This window comes from Diceros bicornis, chromosome 3, assembly GCF_020826845.1.
Source record: "Diceros bicornis minor isolate mBicDic1 chromosome 3, mDicBic1.mat.cur, whole genome shotgun sequence".
In the NCBI taxonomy this organism is placed as follows: Eukaryota; Metazoa; Chordata; class Mammalia; order Perissodactyla; family Rhinocerotidae; genus Diceros; species Diceros bicornis.
This window is the reverse complement of record NC_080742.1, coordinates 21444183-21459154: the sequence shown is the minus strand read 5'-3', so window position 1 is coordinate 21459154 and position 14972 is coordinate 21444183. Positions and strand designations below refer to the sequence as shown.

Sequence of the window (14972 nt, the reverse complement as noted above, 5' to 3'; positions counted from 1 at the left end):
AAAGGCTGTGAGTCCCCACCTTGAACAAACTAGTAAATTTATAATAAAGTATGTCAAGCAACAAGGGCCAGGATATTATAATTATGTATCTTTATTTGTGACAGATAATTGTCCTGTTAACTGGTGATGCACCACTCAGACTTCCCTTCAGTGAAGTCATGAAAGACTTGTTGCCCTTGCTACTGTGGATGTCAGTAGGCACCCTTCAGCTGTCAGCCCTTCTGGGATGGTCTCAGCTGAAGAGAACCTCCTCACCCAAGGCCGCATGGCTTACATCCGATGAATTACAGGCATGGAGGTACAAAGGACGGTCATCTCCTTCAAACTCAAAATAACTTTGGAGGACCATTCTACTCCAAATCTCCCTCCCTGTGGGGTCAGCTAATCCTCCTGCTGCACCCCGTAGGGTGCAGCTGCCAATCCTTCCTTTCCCTCCCTTCTACAGCTGTTAGTCCGAACATCCCTAATAAACATCCTGCCTAGTCAATTCTTCCTCAGAGTCTGCTTCCTGGAGAACTCAACTTGCAAAAAATATTTATGAGACATAAGATTATGTACAATTTATGAGAGAAAAATTCATTCAAAGGGATAACTCACATGACTTATATAAAGCAGTATAACTGTATTTAAATAAGTCTAGATTATCTAAATGGAAAGGCTATAACTCACTTACGATGAGAGATTAATTTAGTATGCGTGTACATGTAAGCAAGTGTGACACAGTGGAAACAAATATTTAGGTCTGTGGCAGATAAAGCTAATTTTAAATATTAAACTTCCTCCTTCTTTACTAGCCAAAATATAACTTTATTCAGAACAATGTTATTTCTTATTCCAGGCAAAATACTCAATTTTCTAGCCTGTCTTTACCGTATAACCTATTTCAGATCTTTGAGATAGAAACAGCATCCTGCTGCATGTCTTGTGAAGGTTTTTCTCTTTATAATGAATGGGGAAATGGGGTTGGCACTTCCCTTTCTATTCTTCTTTCTGCTTTGAGCACAGACGTGCCACCTGGAGCTGAAGCATCCATCCATTGGCTATGAGGAGAAAGAAAAGAAGACAATGTTAAAGGTGGCCAGAGACACTGGTCCTTACATTGTTGAGCTGCTGAGCCAGCTGCAGCCATCATCTGTTTCCAGGCTGTCTGACATGCATGGAAAATACATCCCTTTGATTAAAACAAAGAGGCCTTGTATTAACTTTTGATGAGAGGACTGACTTTCGTGACTCTTTTAAGAAGATATGAAAGCCATGTTTTGTCATGAAATTTAAAAAAATTAGTAAATCCCTTTAGCTCTGCTTTTCTATATTAAGAACATACTAGAGCATCAAATTTTACATAAAGAATGAAGAGGAGGGAGAAAAATCAGTTTTTAAAACTCTTGTGGATTATTGGAAAGAAAAAGGGAGAGTGAGGAAGAGCAAGGATGTCAGAGGCCAGAGTCTTTATCCCTCCCTATCCTCCACCTCATCCACACCTCAGGTTGAGTGCTGTAGAGGTGTCCAAATTTATCTGAGGAGGCACAGTATCAGAAAGCTATAGGTCCGTAGGAAGTAGCTACACTTCAGTTCAGCCATTTCAAAATGCCCTGTCAGTAGGAACATGAACACAGCAGAGGAAAGTAGGTAACTACATGGGCCTGAGGCTGTGGTTGTGGCTCCTCAGAGCTTGTATGGCATATTGGGAAGAATGGAGTTAAATATCTAGACTGGGATCCCTTTCTATCCTCTAGGAGAGGAGGCAAGGATGCTCCTGGGAAAGAAAGACAGCAGGCACCTCGTCTAATCTTCTTGTAAACATACTAATAACTCACCTCCTGGAAGATAAATCAGTACTTATCAGGAATAGAATATTACCTATGGAATTTTTTAAAGAGGCTATCCCTGGTTTAGGATTGCTTATGGTAAACAAATCTAGAATCTATGGATTTATGAAATATGACTCCAAACAATGTCATGTAAGCTATGCAACTATCTGAATATAAAATGGAGATGTTTGATCACCTATGATGTTCACTATTGTGTAAAGTAGCCTCATATACCTTATTAAAGACCTCAAGTATTATTGTGGGTCACAGAGCATGACTGATGTGTGAATGAAGGACCTGGGACCCGGTGTACCCAGACCTCTCCCTTCTTCATCTGGTCCTGAATACTTGTACAGTCATGTGCCGCATAAGGATGTTTCAGTCAATGATGGATCGCAAATATGACAGTGTTCCCATAAGATTAGTACCATATATTGGGCTTGCCCCGTGGCTTAGCAGTTAAGTGCCCGCGCTCCGCTACTGGCGGCCCGGGTTTAGATCCCGGGCGCACACCGACGCACTGCTTCTCCAGTCATGCTGAGGCGGTGTCCCACATACAGCAACTAGAAGGATGTGCAACTATGACATACAACTATCTGCTGGGGCTTTGGGGGATAAAAGGAGGAGGACTGGCAATAGATGTTAGCTAAGAGCCGGTCTTCCTCAGCAAAAACAGGAGGATTGGCATGGATGTTAGCTAAAGGCTGATCTTCATCACACAAAAAAAAAAAAAAATTAGTACCATATAGCCTAGGTGTGTAATAGGCTATACCATCCAGGTTTGTGCAAGTATACTCTATGATGTTCGCAGAACGACAAAATCGCCTAATGACAGATTTCTAAGAATGTGCCCTTTCATTAAGCAATGCATGACTGTATTCTTGACATTATTAGTGAAGCTTGACACTGGATACAATATCTGACTTTTGTGTAAGTCAGCTTTGACAACTGATCTTTGTGTTAGCTCACATATACAGGACCCTAAATTGCCCTTGTGCTCTACAAAGAATATGCAAAGGTGCTAAGAGGTGCAGGAGACTACCAAGGAACTTACATTGGAAAAAAAAACAATACGGTGCTCAGGGAAAATACGTTTGGTCCAATGTTGGTGAACTTAGTGTGACTCAATAATTTCAGTAGAATGAAAGATCTGTGAGAATGGGGAATTTTCTTCTCTTCTGCTCACTTTATTTCAAATATATTTACTGAACGTATAGTAGGTTCTCAATAAATATATTGAATAAATATATGGATAAATAAATACATATTTAATAATTTTAAATAGTCTTTTCAGGTAATTCACCTTCTGCTTGGATGTCTGAGGTATGTGCTCAGAGTTTTAGCTCTCTTATGCTCCTCTCTTGATTGTTCCGATGTATACATAGTAGGAGCTTATGTAACGTGTGTGACAAAATGGGGGATGAAGGAAGACACTGAATAAATGTTGGAGTCTTCTGAATTTCCTGAGGTCTCTGCTATGGTTAGAGTAAGAGAGATCTCAAATGTCAATGTGCTGTCATCATATGTTGGAAGCTATATTCCTACCCATTTTCCTCTTTCCATAATGTCCTTGAATAAATTGTCTTCTTTGTTCAGAATCCAGGCAGGCCTGTACTCATCCACTGGCCCTCGTAGAATTTCCCTATCACCTCACATGGACGTGTTGGGACTTCTAGTTTCCTTGTACATATCACAAAAGACCAAGAGTACTACCTTGCCATAATTATAGTTGCCTTTTTAAAGCTTCCTTTTTGCCATTTCTCTCAAACTATATTGCACATGGCACTATTACTAAAGCTGGAAATAGTGGGGTTGAGTGGGGGAGTTGTCTGCAGACACTCGACTTTCCTCCCAAAGAAACACACCATTTGTTTGTTCACACGGTTTGTTGTGAAACCGATGTGTCTAGATTTTCTTCTGGTAAATTTGATCTCAACTTGGAAATCCCAGTCTGTAATTCCTTGTTTTTCCTACATTACTCTTGTTCCTCTGAGAGCTCATCAAGAGGAAAAGAGTTGGATTTTTGTCTTTTTATTTCCTTTCTGTCATGTCCTGCTAGTGTCCTAGAAAACAGGCCTCCTGGATTAGACACCATATGAGTAGGAGTAATCTTTCAGCAATATTGAATAAAACCCATAATCTGAATTCTCTAGGCTTGAAAATAATATTTTTAAAATTTAAAGTAATTTATAGACTTATTTCTTTGTGTTTTTGGCATCGATAACCATTGCCAAACTAAAGATGTGAAGAAATTCATCCTCAGGACTCAAAGCTCACCAACGACCTCTTTGTTGTAGGCTATACCTGTCTATTCCTTTCTGGATAGTAAACTATCTGACCAGAACTTGCATTTGAAAGGCTGCAAGAGAACACATTTTAAGGGCAAATAAAATCAATGTTTTAATATTCGCAAATTATTATCTCTGTTACCCAGAGTCAAGAAGACCTCCCACCTACTCTCATTTCCTTTCTCCTCTCCTCCACAATTCTGCTGCGTCCCTTATACAGCAGCAGAAAATGCTGGTTGACTCCCAGTATAGATTGGAAGTCCAAAGGTTTCAAAGATGCAAAGAAGCTGATGGTAATGACCACAACCTAAGGAAAGAGAAGTAGTAGACAAAGACATGGAGAAAAGGTTGTTTGAGGGATATGAGGTTGATGAGTGTATGTTCTTCTCTAGTCAAAGAAATAGCCATGCAGGTATGAGGCCCCAAATCCAGGGAAATGGATTCTCTATAGATGAGGGCACTATTTAACTACCTAACAGAAGAAGTCTCCTCCCTCATCTTCCATCACTGGCAGATACTTGAGCCATCCTCACAGTGCAACAGAAAGATAAAGATAGCAAGTTACGAAGATTATTGAGTGATCAGAATTGATAAGAAGTGACAGGTAAAATCTAATGTTTTGAAGGGAGAGGATATCAGTTAGTTAGCAAAGCTAGAATGTAGTAAGGAGATGAATTCAGGAGAGTGGCTACAGGTCAGTCAACAAGGCCTTGGGAAGAAATAGATAAAATAAACAGAGGAAAACTATAGAGTGTTTATATTCTTATGTCTGCAAAATGAGAAAATGGAATAACATAGTGGGTTTAATCAGATAGTTAAGATCTTCTTGCATATAGCATTAGAAAGGGAGAAAACATGTGCAAATGAATTAATCAGCACTGTACATACAGAGAGTCATGCATGGATGGGTTAGCTCCACCCTGGGAAATGCCCAAAGAAAGTTTGGAAGCATTTGTGCTGCAGAGAAAAAGCAAAATCTGGAAGTAACACATGAGTTTTCAGCCCTCCCACTGAGAAAGATGCTTTTGTGAGAGATAGACTACACAATTGCAGAGGAAACCTTTGCTGGCTACCTAATAGTATGTATAGGAAACCAAGGATCAGCACAATTTAGGAAAATTAACAGAATGAAATAGAAGACCTAATATAAACCATCAGAACAAATGACACAGAAGAGAACAGATAATTTAGGGAACAAAGGAAAAAAATTTTGGTTAGTGTTCTCAGAGGGATTATAAAGGATGCCGCTTCTGAAAACAAGATCAGGCTTCTAAAAAAAGGAACAACCAGAGAACAACAAAAAGTTTAAGGGATATGAAAAATAGATTGAAAAGTAAAAAAAAAAAAAAAAAAATCAATGAAAGGACTAGATATTAGAATTTAAATGACTATAAACAAAATAAATGAACTAATAGGTAGAGTCAAAAAAATGTTTCAGGGACCGGTCCAGTGGCATAGCAGTTAAGTGCACGTGCTCCACTTCAGGGGCCCAGGGTTCGCAGGTTCAGATCTCAGGCTCACACCAATGCACCACTTGTCAAACTACGCTGTGGCTGTATCCCATATAAAGCAGAGGAAGGTGGGCACAGATGTTAGCCAAGGGCCAGTCTTCCTCAGCAAAAAGAGGAGGATTAGCATCGGATGTTAGCTCAGCGCTGATCTTCCTCACACACACAAAAAAATGTTTCAGACTATCCTAAAGAAAATAGAGACCTTTCCATACCTTCCTAAAGAGAGTTACAGATGGAAATACATTAAAAGGTAGGAGAAGAAAAAAATCAAAGAAATAAGAAAAGAAACTTTCCTTCACTTGAAGAAAAGCATACTTTTTCACACCAAAAGGAGCTCTGTGGATTGAGCAACGTAACTAAGAAAAGGCTAGAACTTATACAGACCCTGGAAAAGTGTTACAACCCCAAGGGTAAGAAAATCATCCACAACTTTTATAAAGGGATAAAATTTAGGTGGACTTTAGACATCTCCTCTTTAATAATGGATACAAGTAGAAAATGAAGTATATTTTCAAAGTCCTAAAAAAAGAGAAAAAGGAACCTAGAATTTATTATACAGGCAAATTACCATTAAAATATGAGGGAAAATAAGTATATTTTTAGATGTCTAAGGATGCCTACGTGGGAGATCAGAATTGGCCATCCAAAATGTGTCTCTTTGCCTTGATTATTTTTAAGAACACAAGACTCTGAAAGAAACTTTGACCTTCCCCCAACTGCCTAACAGAATTTAAGATAGAAGGTCTATTCCAGGGAGGAGCTAATACTATATGATAAGTATAGTATAATGTAAAGTTGGTGTAATAGAAAGGCACCAACAAGCCCATTTTTATCAAAGTTCTGTCTCTCCAGTCACTGTGCCTATAGCTGGCCCAGCAAACAGTTGTTTAACAAATATTTGCATTTACATCTCCATGAAAATTGCCTTTCTCCCCTTTGAAGACCCAAACCACTACCCTCAACATCCTCCTTTGTCTTTAGCTGAAGGTCGTATTCAAGGTAGTGGCCATGGCCTTTCTGGTGAGTTACTCAGTTTTCCTGGGTTTCTCCCACGTATACATGTTATAAAACTTGGTTTGATTTTCTCCTGTTATTCTGTCTCATGTCAATTTAATTCTTAGACCAGCTAGCAGGACCTAGAACATAGAGGAATTGTCTTCCTCCCCTACAGTTTGGTGACTTGGACAGGATAAAACTGCCTCTCACTCTTGGACTAAGCTAAGAGATCCTGGACCCCTAACAAGAGCTGGCAGAAGGTAAGAGTTCTTGCCATGTCAGTCTCCCAGATCTCTGTCTGCAGGATCCAGTGGAAGTCAGAGTGGTGAGTTTTTTCCTTTTCTAAATTTAGATTAGCAGGAGAAAATATTGGTGAAGCTAGCTTCTTGGACTTAAAGAGACTCTGGGAAATTTTTTTTGAGTACTCATTGGGTTATTGATCCTTCTCCTCCCAGAGATGGTCATTATTTTTCCTTGACTCTGACTTTTGTGTTGTTTGTCATAAAAAGGAAAAATCGTAGGGCAAGATGTAGGCATCACTATAGGCCTGTTTTCTGGGAATATGCACATGAGATGGGAGCTGTTGCTAAGGGCATCTTGGAAGCCAAAGAGGCTGCAAATTTGGCTGGCATGGATAGAACAGGTAAGAGCCATTATGGCACTCACCACCTCAAGAAAACTCTCGTGATAGGATAGGTTGGTCACAGAACGGGGTAGATGACACAGGTCTCCTGCCAACATCAAGAAAATTTCTGTGCAACAAGGTACTCTGTAAATAACACATATTTCCCAACCCTGTGGCACCTCCAAACTAGTTATTAGTCTGGCTCCAAGAGACCCAAGGCTTAGCTAAAGCTATCAATGTGCATATAAGAAGAGGGTTTTTTTCTTTTGTCTTGTTCTGTGTCTTGAGAGCTTAGCTTTGTGACTCTTTGGTTTCCTCTGGGGGAGATCAAGATTTGGCCACCCTGAAATATATCTCTTTACCTTAATTGTTTTCTCTGATGGACATTTGACCTCCCCCACTAAGTGCCTAAAGAATTTGACATAGTAACTCCTTCCTGGAACAGATCTTCTATCTGATGGCTGTAATATAATGTAAAATAGATGTTACAATAGAAAAGGCACCAACAAGCCCATCTTATGGGAAGTTCTGTCTCTCTGGCCACATTCTCTGGATGGCCCTGCGAGGAGTTGCCAGACAAACATTTACATTTATAAGGGAAATCTCCATTGGTAAATGTATCTCCCTCTCTGTATTGGGAAGAGGGGGGATGACCTCATTTCTAGAAACTTATCAATGTGGAAGGTGAGGCCTTAAATCTGCATAATAACCTTACTCTTATTTACTGTGCTTTAGTGGTAATCTCCTGTAACTGACTCCCCCCACCCCCAACATCCTCCTTTGTCATTGGTTGAACATGGTATTTAAGACGAGAATTTCTGCTATTGTGTTGAGAAACGCAGTGTCCCTGCTTTCTCCCATGTATACATGTTATTAAACTTGGTATTATTTTCTCCTGCTAACCTGTCTTGTTAATTATTTGGTCAGCCATAAGAACCTTAAGGGAAAGGGTAGAGGGTGATTCTCCCTCTTCCCCCAACACCTCCATCCAGAGGATGGATGTACCAGCATGCATCTTGGTGGCCAGTCGAATAGACTGGGGCTCCAAGGTGCACTCTTTGTCTGGCTGTGTCAGCTCTCAGGGGAGTTTTTCACAAGGGGTCCCAATTGCTTTCATTAGGGGCCTTTGCCATCTCAACCTTCGTTGCTTGTTAATGCTGGCACTAACTGCCTGTGCAGTGAAGGCCTTTATTTTCTTAGACTATTTTTGGGAGTGAACTTTCTAGATCTTGTGAGGGCCACTTCTTTTGCTCTCTGTTTTGGGGATGCCTCTCGCATCCATGGCTAAGCCATAAAGGCTTATTGGTTTGAATCACTATTAAGGTCCTACTCATCAACGGCCAGACGATGGATCATTTAAACTGGAAAAACATCTAAATTGAAAAAAAAATTTTAGAGAGCTCTTTTCATAATTATTTTATTGGTACCTATGAAATGACCAAATTAAAAATGAAATACAAAAAAATTAATAACTAGCCTTAAGACTCTGACTCAGGCTACAATTAAATAGAGAATATGTAAAAGTGTAAGTGTTGATAAGATTATAAAGGTTGGAATGTTTCAGCTAATATTATGTAAAGAGGTTATATCAACTTTCCCTTGATGTGTTTTAAAAATGGATGTGATGTCTGGCTGCTAATGTCCTCTATCCAAAATTATAAGACCAAAACCTATTGATAAAGTCCTAATGAAAGCTATGATTAGAGGTGTAAGAAATGATGGAATTCAGATAAAATTTTGTAGGAAAACTGATACATTTATGGGCTTTATGTGAAGTGATTACATCTCTTTTTGCTTGCTTATATTATAGATTGTATTGTGGGGATAGACATTTTGTCTCACTGGGGAAAGTTTCCCCTGCCTGATTGTAAGACAGCATTTAAATCTGTCCTTCAGATAATGTTAATTAAACATACTAAAGGGAAGTCAATAGGGTTGCCGGAGCCCACGCAGTGTGAGACAAAAACTAGAGACTAATATCAGGTGCTAATAAAAAAGACAATAAAAGCTGCCTCCTGAGGTAAATTGGTCTAGGGTTAAATTGTACACTTAGGAAGAGGTCCTTTGTTAAATACTTTGTGCAGACTTTTAAAGGTGTAGTATGTTGTCCTAAAGTTTTAAAACAATAGCTGGGGAGTCTTTGTGTATGTGTGTCTATTTGTATGTTATATATATGTGATATTTTACCATTGGATGGTATGGCCAAAATTAAGAACTCTATTTAATTGGCCTAATGTAAGAGCTTACATAAATTATTTCTAAATATAATAGAAACTAACCCAAATGTCTTTCAAGTTAATGTGATATGAAATAATGTTTGGTAAATGAAAGCTTGTTTAAGTTTGTTAGATTAAAATAGGCGTGTCCTTACAGTTATCAGCATTGGGTATGATGCAGACATGTGACCCGGGTTGATGCAGACATGTGACCCAGGTTTACTAGTCAAATGAGCTCATGTTATCTGTTACAAATTTGTCAGCAAAAATAGCTTAGAATGATAGCTAATTTTGTCTAATGCCTCATGAAGATTTCATGGGTAATCTAGACATAATTGTCAGGAGCAAATGATTTAGATGTAAGTGAGATAATGATATCAAGCAAGGGCTCAATCTGCTCTCTGCAAGATAAAAGGCCAAGCAGGTAGTGGTAGAGAAAGAACTTTAATAGCAATAAGGTAGCAAATTAGAAGATGGTGAACTATTGTCCTAAAAAAAAACCATCTTAAAGGGGGACTGATTTGGAAATGAGTTATATAAGGCAAACGGGGTCAGAGAGGGGGCTCAGAAATGTCAGGTGATGGATGATCACAGAACATTGGGTGCCTCCCTGTAGCAAATTTGCTGAATGCAACATTCCTGAGGAATCTAAGAAAACCTCAGTTACGTTTGTATCTAGGACAGAAGGAACTTTTCTGCTAAGAAGTTATTCTTTCTACTGATTACAGATTACCTTGCCTCCATACAGTTATAAGAATTTTTCCAAAGCATATTGTGAGAATAAGTTGGGGAAGAGGAGCATGTGGCCTTGGGGGCTGAAGTTCTAAGAGTCCTCTGCATGGATAGGGGCAACTGTCTTTCATATTTCTTCATGGGTTGCATGTGCAAATTGGGGGTGGGGGGGTTCTATGTGTTCCTTGTGGTGGATTTTTAGTCTGTGATGTATAAAGCTTTCAATCAGTCATTTTAGCTTCTCAATGCTCCTGCAAGATGTTTAGTCAGGTGGGGGGCTGTCAGCAAGCTACTCTGTCTATCAGTGGTCCTCCTGTTGTTCTGCAAGGCAAGCTCAGAAATTTTGGTTACTTTCTTTCCCACATTAGCCTTGTGGGTATAGGCACAGTTTCATCCTAATCCAGGGAAACTTTAACTCCTTTGTCCTCAGTTTCAGTAAGAGTTTATACATAAACATTTAGCAATAATTATAGTTTATGACATGTGTATTTAAAATAACTTCTAAAATCTCTTTGGTAACTGTAAACTTTGAAGTTTTGCTAGGCTAAATTAAATGATAAAAATTCATTTCGTATCTAGATCATTTCCAAATAAAATAAAATACTGAAACATTAATTGCCAAACGTCTACATTTATCTGCTTTTGGCTTCTTATTACAGAGAAACTAAAAAGTGCTTGGGTCTATTAGAAAATATGTCTTGTATTTTATTAAAAGATTGTACTATGAAGTAGCATGTTTCTAGAAATTATAAGAAGTATTTATAAATTTGCCAAGCTGCAGAATAATTAATGTAAAAGACAGTTCATAATTGCTTACTTCTTAGTTTTCACTAAAATTTAAGGTCCATAAGGATTAAGAATTCTAATTAATATATGTAATTAAAGCCACTAAAAATTAATAAGGAAAACATCATTGTATTTGGGAAAGTATGATGTGTTTTGTTAAAAAAAATATATAAAAGGTTTATAAAGAAGAACTCTGAAAAGAGTTTTGTACAAGGTCAAATTGGCTAAGATTAAAATGAACTTAATTAAGTAGATGAGTTTTAATATAAAAAGTAAACCAGTGCAAAAATTAGAATTTGGTTTTCTCTCTCTTAAAAGAGATAATTTTCTTTTAACTTTTAGTCTGCTCTTGATAAAAAAATTATAAAAGATTTTTCTTTACCTTTGAGGAAATCTACATAAAAGAAAGAAAAGCTACATTTTGTCAAAGTAATTTCCTATTTTCAGAAAGGCTGAAGTTTCTCTATTAAGCTTGTTTCTAACTGTTTGCTTCTCTATGTTTGCTTCCAAAATCTTTAATTGTCACCATGGTTAAATGTGACATTTAACCATTGCATTGTTTCATAGGAACCTATGATATTATGTGGGTAAATGTTATTGATGTAAGTGTTTTAAAAATTATATAACATTCCTAAAATTCTGAACTGTCCTGGGTATCAGTCATAATTCTGGTTATTATTTTAAAGTGTTGTAAGTCACGGAAATAACCAAGTTTATTTGTCATTTGCCATTTTGTCTTTTGTCATTTACAGACAGTTTTGTTTTACTCTGTTTTTTACAAATGTTTTCATCTTTAGACAGATTCATAGAAAGGACTTTGACACTTACTCTAGAATACAGGTTTCTGATAAACTTTCAGATCATAAAACTGAACTGGGTAAGAAATTACAGAACTCTAATGGAGAAACTGATGTCTTCAGGAAATTGCTGACAGGAGATCAAGATCAAAAGTTGATCAAATGAGATTGAATGAACTGATGAGGATGATTATAATTTTTATGACTTTTCATTTGAAATATTGCTGTTTTTAAATGTCTTATTTTTTCAGATTTAAGGAAAATTTTCCTCTTTTCTCTTAAGCTAACTATGACTTATAGCAATTTGGTAAAGTATACTTTTGTAAGCAGAATTGAAACATTTATATTTTTCTCCCTACCTGATCCCTCCAGAATTTGAAAACTCTTAGTGAGTATCATTATTTTCATGGCAATATAGTTATTTGCATAAGTTCAATAAGAATCTGTTCTCTTTATAACAGGACACAATTGGAAACATTGGTTATATTGCCAAAGCTTTGACTGGAATGTCATATTTGAGAGAAACATACATAGACTCAGATATGTTCAGACAACTTTTGAGAAATAAAGGTTGACTTTATGAAATAAAGCCACTTGGAAATATTGCCCTGGTACCTTGCCTTCAGGGTTCCCAGAAACCTTACCAGGTGAGTAAAGAAGGTCACTTCCCTGACAGGTGCAAGGAACCTCAGAATATTTGGGGGAACCTCCAGAGAAGAGAAGAATTCACCCAAATCTATAGGTATTACAGGCAGAGTCTGATGACGTGTCCTTGGCTTGACTTTCTTGATCTCAAGGAGCCTTTAAAGTTCAATCTGATGTAATCTATGCAGAAATAGAAGTACAATGATGTACACCTGAAATTTTTACAATGTTATAAACCAATGTTACTGCAATAAACAAAAAATTTAAAAAAATAATAAAATAAAAAATAAATAAATAAATAAATAAAGTTCAATCTGAGATTCCTTATAAAAAGTTCCAGCAAAGCAGATTTAATAAAGCCTATATGATCAATTGCTACTCTTGCTATACTTATGTAAATAATTGGGCCAAGTTTATTAAAATTAGGCTTATATTACAAATCAGTTAGTCTTAATTTGGCTATCTTTGGTAAAAGTGAGGGTGATTTTAAAGAAAAATATTATGTTTCAGTGGAAAACTATAATACACATTTGTAGATATTAGATTCTAGTCCTGTTAATTATATTTGAGGTTTTTGTTTTCTACCTGTAAACTGGACTGGATCCTGAATTCTTCTAGTCTCCTGAAATATCTGGCTACAAATCTCCAAACTAACATTTTCAATTTTTTTCATCATTTTCATTTGATATCATTGAGAACTGACACCACCCTTGTTTCTGAAGCTCTGCAAACTGAAGCTGGACAACTTGATATAAACTTTGTAGAGATCACAATGATAGCATGCCTGTTGCTGTGTCTGACACTCAAAAGCATACCTGAACACCCGATGACATCATCAGAGACATTTCAAACTGCAAAAGATATTTCAACCCTGACATCTAGAAATCTTCTTGACTGGCTGTCCTCCAGGCTCAGAAGCTGGTTTATAATTTACTCCAGCCATTAACCTTGTTTTTCTTTTTTTTTTTCCATAGAAATACTCCTTATTAAATACCTGATTGCTTAACTTTGGGATCCCACTTGCATCACTGCCTCCTGAAATGAATTAAACTGGACTGACCTGTTGTCAGAACTAAGAGATTGGTTCAATGAGATGAAACAATCTACTAACTCAGAATCTGGACTAAGAAACTTCTTAAAGTTTCAAGGACTGTGAAAATTCTTAAAATTTCAAAGGGGAGACTTTGGGGGATCAGAATTGGCTGCCCGAAAATGTGTCTCTTTGCCTTGATTATTTTTTTATTTTTATCTATTTTTTTGGTGAAGAAGATCGGCCCTGAGCTAATATCAGTGCCAATCTTTGTCTATTGTGTATATGGGATGCCACCACAGCAAGGCCTGATGAGTGGTGCTTATGTCCACACCCGGGATCTGAACCCATGAATCCTGGGCTGCCTAAGCGGAGTGAGTAAACTTAACCACTATGCCACTGGGCTGGCCCCATTTTGATTATTTTTAAGAACACAAGACTCTGAAAGAAACTTTGACCTTCCCCCTAACTGCCTAACAGAATTTAAGATAGAGGGCCTGTTCCAGGAAAGAGCCAATACCATATTTATAGTATAATGTAAAATAGGCATAATAGAAAGGCAAAACAAGCGCATTTTTATCAAAGTTCTGTCTCTCTGGTCACATTGCCTATAGGTGGCCCAGCAAGCACTTGTTGAATGAACATTTGCATTTCCATCTCCTTGTAAATTGTCTTCCTCCCCTTTGAAGATCCAAACCACTACCCTCAACATCCTCCTTTGTCTTTAGCTGAAGGTAGTACTCAAGGAGGTGGCTTTGGCCATTCTGGTGAGTTACTCAGTTTTCCTGGCTGCTTCCATGTATACATGTTATAAAACTTGGTTTGATTTTCTCCTGTTATTCTGTCTTACATCAATTTAATTCTTAGACCAGCCAGAAGGACCTAGAGAGTAGAGGAATTGTCTTCCTCCCCTACGCTGACATTGTACCATGTTCAGGCCTTCTCTGAAAGATTTGCTCAAGATTTTGACATGTAGGTACTACTACATGGCAAAAAATAAATCCAAAAATGGAGAAGACATTAAAATTAAGAAGCAGTGGTTAGAAAAAAGAGATAGTGGTTATTAAAGGCAATTACAGTTATGTCTAAAGAGTTGTAAATTTAGGAGGACACAAATTTCCAAAATAGGAGTTAATGCTAACTATGAAGAGTGATCTCTTTCATCTGTGATTATTAGAAAGTTAGGCTGCTCTGGACATGAAAGATAGATACATTTCACTAGGTATTCCAGGTCTCTAGGTGGAGGATATGCTATAAACAAAGCACAGAGACAGGAAAGAAAAAGTGGGTTTGGGGAATAGCAAATGGATCAGTCACACATGAGGCACTGTTGGAGAATAGTTGGAGATTAGAATGGAAATATTGGTAGGAATTATAGTAATGTTGACATTGAAATTAAAGTGAACAAATAGAATGTTGGTTATTCACATTTTTAACATCTTTTTATATTAAAGCAAAGCCAAAATAAAAACAACCTCAACATTTTACCAAGTATTCTTTTTATTATTTCTATAGTTTAACTCATGCCTTTTTTT

The 14972-nt window shown here is 37.4% G+C and overlaps 1 long non-coding RNA gene across 1 annotated transcript in view; it reads right to left on the bottom strand.

Annotated features, from left to right (window-relative positions):
• Positions 1–640: 640 nt before the first annotated feature.
• LOC131393570 (uncharacterized) overlaps positions 641–14972 on the bottom strand; it is a 52277-nt gene continuing 37945 nt past the window's right edge. The window contains exon 3 of the long non-coding RNA XR_009215944.1: positions 641–1040. This is a non-coding gene — a long non-coding RNA (uncharacterized LOC131393570). The remainder of the gene's footprint in view (positions 1041–14972) is intronic.